Source organism: Bos grunniens, chromosome X (genome assembly GCF_055505025.1).
Source record: "Bos grunniens cultivar Pamir isolate PY7600 chromosome X, Bosgru_T2T1.0, whole genome shotgun sequence".
Lineage (NCBI taxonomy): Eukaryota > Metazoa > Chordata > Mammalia > Artiodactyla > Bovidae > Bos > Bos grunniens.
Genome location: NC_141194.1, coordinates 18508173 through 18516256, shown reverse-complemented (window position 1 = coordinate 18516256; position 8084 = coordinate 18508173). Strand labels below are relative to the sequence as shown.

Genomic DNA, 8084 nt, shown 5'->3' with positions numbered 1-8084 from the left:
GAACCTCAGGAAATTCTCTACGGGCAAGAGGAACAAGCCCCTGGATCTTCAGCCCAAGAAAACACGTGGCTCAACACGTGCCGATGGCTCAACAAGCACGAAGAAGACCCGAAGGCCAAGAAGCAGCAGCGGAAGCAAAGGCTGTTCAAGTACTTCCAGCAGGGTCAAGGCCTGAGCATCCATGTGTCAGTAAAACAAATTGGAAACGAACAAATAACAAAACAAAAAAACAAAAAAACAGAATATAATTCAGATGAATTTGTATCCTGAACCTACAGTCACATTCTTCGTTTTTTAAGTATTGAAGTGTAATTGACATATAACATTAGATGAATTTTAGGTATACAACTCGATTCCCATATTTGTACATACTACTTGGATACATATTGCTGACATTTATTCAAAAATTAATTATGTTACCTTTCTTCTTGTTCTTAGCACAGTGGCAGGATAATTTACTGAGGTATTAATTTGCCTGTGGTTCTCATATCCCCCCTCCCCAAGGGCCTTTGCACCAAGAGAGCCTTAGGGACTAGGAACACCAAGCAGAAGGCAGAAATGGTTTGAAAGCAACTTCCCTTTTCCAAGTTTGCTTTCAAGCCCATGCTCCCTGAGGGAGATCAGCTAAGTAGAGAGAGGCCAACTGCATAGACACCATCAGTGATTTTCTTCGAATGAATTTTATTTGAAATTATCTTACATATTTCACATAAAAGATTCCTCACCTTTAAAATGAAGAGAGTGTATTAACCCAGGCATTCTCAATCTGGGGTTTAGCAGATTAATGGCACCCCACTCCAGTACTCTTGCCTGGAAAATCCCATGGATGGAGGATCCTGGTGGGCTGCAGTCCATGGGGTCGCTAAGAGTCAGACACGACTGAGTGACTTCACTTTCACTTTTCACTTTCATGCATTGGAGAAGGAAATGGCAACCCACTCCAGTGTTCTTGCCTTGAGAGTCCCAGGGACGGGGGAGCCTGGTGGGCTGCCGTCTCTGGGGTCGCACAGAGTCAGACACGACTGAAGCGACTTAGCAGCAGCAGCAGCAGCAAACTTGAAAGAGAAAAAGATTCACTTTCAGTGATCTCCAACAAAAGTTAAGGGTTTCCTTCAACTGTGATCATAAGTACCAAAGCACAGTTGTGTTGGAAGGACCTGTGACTTGTCACCAATAGATATCATAAGTATTTTCCTATCACACGACAGTTGTCACAGATGCCTTGAAATATCACTTACACTCACGGCCACTTCAAAATCATGGGTAGTTCTTAGACTGCTCCTAGATCTTGTTATTTAATAGATTAAATAAAGAAGTACATCTATCACACATATATGATATTTAATAATTTGATAATCACATTTTTTATGTAGTTTTCCTTTGTCTTCCTGTGTACAAAGTTTTATGCATTCAGAAATATTATTCTGAGAAGTCAGACTGAAAGGGCCCCTGGGTCAAAAAAAAAAACATGTAGAGCCCCTGGACTGAATGTTCTCTGGCTTTCAACATGCACATTGGTACATGCTCAAGATCTCTACTGAAAATGATTCTTGGAAAATGACTCACAACTTAGATAATCATTGCTGTGACAAAATTACAGTGACATTTTGATCATTCCATATGTGATTTGAAGTGCAACCTCAGGCTAAAACTTCTACATTTTAAATTCAACCTTCCAGACAAACCCTTCTATTAAAATTATTCTCTAGGACTTTCATGGCAAAATGTAGGAAAACAACACCAGAAACAGAACCAGAAAATCCATGTCTTGTTCCCAGTTCTGCTGTCTGATCCTGGGAAAGTCATTTAAGTTCTCTGAACCTCATCTATAAACACATTTAGATGAGCTTTAAAATCTATAGATTCACAGGGGTGAGGGGTAGGGATAAACTGGGAGATTGGAATTAACATATACACAATACTATATTAAAATAAATAACTAATAAGGACTTACTGTACAGCACAGGGAACTCTTCTCAATACTCTATACTGACGTACATGGGAATAGAATCTACAAAAAAGTGGATAGGACTTTCCTGGCAGTTCAGAGGCTAAGACTCTGTGCTTCCACTGCAGGGGGCATGAGTTTGATCCCTGGTTAGGGAACTAAGATCCTGCATGCCACACAGTGTGGCCAAAAGGGAAAAAAAAAGAGTGGATATATGTATAACTGACTCGCTTTGCTGTACAGCAGAAAGTAACACAACATTGTAAGTCAACTATACTCCAATAAAAATTAATTTTAAAAATATTTAAGTTCAAAAAAAATATTTAAGTTCCTTTTACTATGTGTATAAAATACAGTAAAATTCTATACTTCTAAAATTTTCTGCCTTTCTTCAGGGTGTATTCTTTGGGATTTACTTCTTAGTATTCAAACTTTAATTCATTCATTCACTTACTAAATGTTGTGGGGAGGATAACTAAGCATCTAAGCAAGAGAATTCTGGGAAAATTTTCTCATGAGTCATATTTAAGCTGAGCTTCAAAGGCTGAGTAGGAGTCTGTGAAGAGAAGACTAGGACATTACAGGCAGAGAGGACGCTGCCAACACCCAGCATGCTCAGGATCCACAGCACACTGAGGGGCTTGATAGGAGTTCAGTTGAGACCAGATTTGCACCAAGTCTGGTCTCCTTCGCTTATAAGAAATGGAAGGAAAGTGTATGGACAGGTGACATGACATAGTCAGGTATGTGTTTTAGAAAAACAGTCCTGAGAGGAATGTGAAGCGTGGAAGAAATCAAAATCAGAGGGATAAGTTATAAACAAGGCTACCGCAACATTTGAGGTAAGAGATCATGGAGCTCTGAATCAAGGCACTGGCCATGGGAATATAAAAATGAAAGCAAGGAATGGAAGTAGCAGATCCTTATGACAAACTGGGTGTGGTGGCAAAGGAGGAATCAAGGGCAACCCTAGTTTCTATTGAGGACAACCTGGTGAAGGCTGATGTTGAAAAGTATAAAAAAATTTTTTTAATTTATTTTATAGAAGTATAGTTGATTTACAATGTTGTAGTAATTTCTGCTGTACAGCAAGTGATTCAGTTATACATGTATAAATTCTTTCTGATATTCTTTTCCATTATAGTTTATCACAGGAGATATATATATATATATAAATAAAACATTAACATATATATATAACATCTTTAACATATATATGCAAAACTTTCTTACATACATCCCAACTTAAACAGGAAGAAAATGAAGCTTTGAAAGGCTGAGTTTGAGGAGCCTATTTGACCTCTAGGGATAAATTCTGGCCAGCCCTTGGAAACGTGGTCATGGAATTCTTGGGGAAAGGTGTGCCTAGAGATACAGAATTATAAACATCACAAGGTAGCTAAGGCAGCTACACTGTGGCACCACCATCTGCCTGGTCTCTCTTCAGGAAGAGAGACCTTTCCAAGTCTCTCCAATCATGATGCCCGGGCTTGTTTTTAAGGCTCAAAACAATTGCTTCCTCCTAACTGCCACCTTTCTAACTCCCCTTTCTTCATAACACAACTCTATATTAGTTAGGGTATAGGTAAAGTTGCTGTAGCAAAGGAACCCCAAAGTACAATAGGTTACATATGATAGGTGTTTCATTCTTTCTTATATAACAGTCCAGGGCTACAAGACAGCTCTGTTCCACAACATACAGGAACCTAAGCTGGTGGGCAGTTCTGTCCCTTTCAGCATCTCTGTTACCACTGAAGCGAATGTTCCAATCATCGCCATCTCCCAACTGGTGGGGGAAAAAAAATCAGGGCAAGCAGCTTCATCTTTATAGAGATAATACACATCACTTCTGCTCACATCCCTTTGCCCAAACTTGATCACATGACCGCACCTACCTTTGAGGGAGATGGGAAATGTAGCATGTTGCTGGGCAGTTGTGTGGTAAGCTCACACTCAGAAAGGCTCTATTACTGAAACGCAGAAAGGGAAAATGGACACCACGAATAATTAGCAAACTGTGACACTCCTAAACCCCTGGCCATCTAAATCCATGCACACCCTAATTTCCAGGCATAAAATACATTTGTCCCTTCCCTCAGAAAATAATCCAAGGTACAATCTGCTCACTGAGTACAAAATAAAGTCTAACATCTCTGGGTGATGGGCAGCCTTCTCCATCGAGTCTAACTCCAGCTATCTGTCTAATAACAGGACGTGACTCCCCCACTACTACTCAACTTTCAGTATGTAATGTGGAACAAAACAAATTGTCTACAATGAAAACTTCCATTTGGAAAAGAGAAGAAAGGAAAGCACTTAGCAGTCATTGGTGCATAGAAAAAATGAACCATGTTGGACAAGAAGTACACATTCCCTGCCTCTGAGTGAAGGAAGTTCTCGCGTCAGGACTTGGGTCTGTTCTCTTGGAAGAAGGCTCTGCACCTGGTCCTCTCTGAACTTTGCCATGTCCCTGTCCAATGCTTTCCACGATCATACCTAAAGTGGGATGTACAGAGTGAGTACCTTGGTGAGATTAATACCTATATCAGCTTTCTTTTAGTTAGCAATTGTGGGGTACGTGTCATTTCTTTTCTTTCTACCTGTTTTTATTCTTATGTTTTAAATGTATCTCTTAAATAACATATAACTGGGTTTTGTTTGCTTATTTTCCATCTCACAACCTTTGTTTTTTCCACTGGAAAATTGAGTAAATCAGACAAATATCATATGATATCACTTATGTATGAAATCTAAAAGAATGATACTAATTGACTTATTTACAAAACAGAATCAGACTTACAGACTTAGAAAACAAACATATGGTTACCAAAGCTGAAAGGTATGGGGGAGTAAATTAGGTTGGGATCAACATATAAACTTTAGTATACATAAAATAGATAATCAACAAGGACCGACTGTATAGCACCGGGAACTCTACTCAATACTCTGTTATAATCTATACAGGAAAAGAATCTGAAAACAAATAGATATATGGATCAAAAAAGGAGGGGGAATTGAGTTCACTTACATTCAACATAATTACTGATACATTTTTGTTCAAATCTACTATCTTATTATATATATCTCTTTTCCTGCCTATCCTGTGTTCCTTTTTCATTTTTTTCCCATGCCTCCTCTTGGGTTGATCATTTTTATCACTCACTTTTTAAAAGATTTTTTTATGTGGACCATTTTTAAAGTCTTTTATCGAATTTGTTACAATATTGTTTCTGTTTTGTTATTTTGGATGAGAGGCATGCAGGATCTTAGTTCCCCAACTAGGGATTGGACTTGCATCCTCTGCAGTGGAAGGTGAAGTCCTAACCACTGACTGCCAGGGAAGTCTCTTTATCATTCATTTAAAAAAATCTCTTTTAGCTTACAAATCATGTACTCTTCTTCTATTCTTTTGGTAGTTATTCCAGAATTACAACATGTATTCTTTACTCATAAATATCTAATGTTCACTGGGTATCTTTCCTCTCCTCCAAATGTGAGAAATTTAGAACATTTAATACCACTTAAAGCCCTCCTAAACCTTTATGGTATTATTGTCATTTAAATATCCATCTGTCTATCCCCACAGAACAAATAATAATTGTTTCACACAGTCAATGATCATTTTGATTTACCTAGTGGAATCCCTTTGTATCTGTGTTGTTGTTCTTTTTTCCTAGTGGTTCCTGCTCATGGTTTTCTGTCTATTAAGGCTTTAGTTATCTTTGATTGTGTACAAATTATCTGTAGAAATAATTTGATACCCAGGTTGATGTTATCTTCCTCTAGAGAGGACGTTCATTTGCTTTTTCCAGGTTGGGCTTAGTTCAAGGTTTGAGATTCTCTAAGCAAGCCACTTCCAATTCACCTTTACTCCTGGGATGTGTGTGTGTGTGATGGGGAACGTATTACTGACCTCCACCGTGACAGCCCCTCATCCAACTTTGGTCCCCCTAGTCCCATGAGATTGTTACAAAGACAGCTCACTCTCTCAATTGTCTTCAAAATCAGCTCATGACCTTAAGGGAAAAAAGTTCAAAATTAGCCAAGCTCATGCCTCAATTTCTATTCTCTTCTGGATCTCACCCCAGTTAATTGATCAGTATTTTGTTAGCTTTTTGATGCTTTTAAAATAACGTTTAATAAGTTATATATGTGTGCCATTACTGAAACTGGAAGTGTTATTTCCCTATAGCTCCTAGAGCAATGTTTCTCAAGAAGCGGGGCTCTATGGAGTATGTGCATCACAATTACATTCTGCTTGCTAAAAATTGAGATTCCGGTGCTACCATATCTACGTCATTCACAGCCTATGACACTAAAACCTAGAAATCTGCTGTTTTGATAGGTTCTCAGGCTGTAATTATGTAGACTTAAGTTTGAGAAACTTTGCCCCAAAGCTTAGCCCAACATTCTTAGTAACAGGCATTCAAGGAATTGATTTGATTCTTGTTTCCAAGGCAGGTAAGGGGAACAGTTCTCAGAACTTTCTGATATGCTCTTCTTGGGTTATAATCTTCAAACAAATTTGGCTCGAATAAAATTTCCCATTTCTTTCATGAATAAATAAATATATAAATGTTAGGCAGGGCAGAATTTGGTCAATGTTTAAATCTCCTACCTCCTCACCTTTTAAAACAATCTTCCTTAAGACAAGAGGATTCTAAAGAAAAACTCTCAAGAACCAAGTCCTTATCTGGAGAAAAAGTCTAATCCTGTCACAATTACCTGTCTCATTTTGATCATTTTGAGTAGGATTCGTTTTGATCGGTCATGGATGACACGTACTCCAATGTGCCTGTTAGTCGCTAATGAAAGGTTTGAGAAAGAAGTTACCCAAAGATATCTGGACCCCAAATTCACTGATGAATCCAACTATGAACTAGCCTGTGAAGGCCTATCTTCCATGAAATGACAGCTATTGTAAATAAAAAGGTTTCCCCTCCCCCAAGTATTATTTTTTTTGGCAAAATAAGAAGTTAACACCATGTTAGCTTTCAATGTTGTTTTCAAAGTTTACTGGTCCCAGAATCTGCAGATTTTGGAATCACTGACTTGGAATTTCTCAACCACTCCAGGCACCAGTATTCAAGAAAGTCTGATTGCTAGTCTCTGCAAATAGCAGGCGAATCTGAATTCCACACTGTCAAGAACACGATTAATTATCTATTTGGATTAGCCAACAGAATCTGTGTTCCCATGTTTCTGTGACACAGTTACTTAAGTTTCTTAGCTTTGGTCATGCTTTTGAGTTCCAATGCCTTCCCAAATGTTTGTTTTTGCTTTCTTGCAGTGGGGAAAAAAAACAAAAAACACAGCCAAGCAGCCAGTGACAAACACCTTTATATTTCTCATTTCTGCATCAACATGTGGTGTCTTAGCTTTAATCAACTTTTAAAGGAAAAGCTTTAAGTGAGTTACTGTGTTTTCCACAGCTGAATAACCTTGCTATGGAAATGTGCTCATATTACACGCCATAGACTTCAATAGAAAGTTTCAGAGAATTTGAGCTTTTTAATCAGATGATCTTACTCTCAGAAAATGAAATTCCATGGGGAAACTGCTACTCAGAGCTGGCTTTGTTTGCTTATAATATTTGTTTTCTTTTATTTTTCTTTAATAGGATGCTTCAAAAACCATCTGGATATGGAGGATGTTATTACACACGAGCTGTCATGAGCTTCTTAAAAATCAGAAATGTTTTGGAAACTATTATCAGTTGGAGAGTGGTTTAAATGTGAACTGGGCTAAATTCCTTAAAGTTAAACCAACTCTGAATATCCCTTATCCATGAAATAATGTTTGTCGGTTCAGTAACCTAATAGACCAGGGTACATTTCACAGGCTGTGATACATAAAGCAAGATGACTAAAAAATTATCACGTGCCCTTGTGGTTTCATTTAACCAGATTAATCTGCTTTGGTAATGGAATCATTTAGGCCTAATTAAATCTAGATATGAATCTAAAAACAGAAAGGGTACTTTGTAATAAAATATCTGTAAAACTATAGGTTTGGAGCAACATCACAATTCTAGGTTCTTAAAGATAAACTTGTGTTTCTAATGCAGAACCCAGACTTCTTAAACACCTATCTTTTATTTTTGTAGTCTCTTTATAAATTCATTCCTGGCTGTTTG

General features: G+C 37.9%; 1 long non-coding RNA gene across 1 annotated transcript; it reads left to right on the top strand.

The window, feature by feature from the left end:
* Nucleotides 1-4159: 4159 nt before the first annotated feature.
* On the top strand, nucleotides 4160-7824 carry LOC147339886 (uncharacterized). The gene is made up of 2 exons (XR_015159907.1): nucleotides 4160-4463; nucleotides 7569-7824. It is a non-coding gene; the product is annotated as an uncharacterized LOC147339886 (long non-coding RNA).
* The last annotated feature ends 260 nt before the right edge of the window (nucleotides 7825-8084 follow it).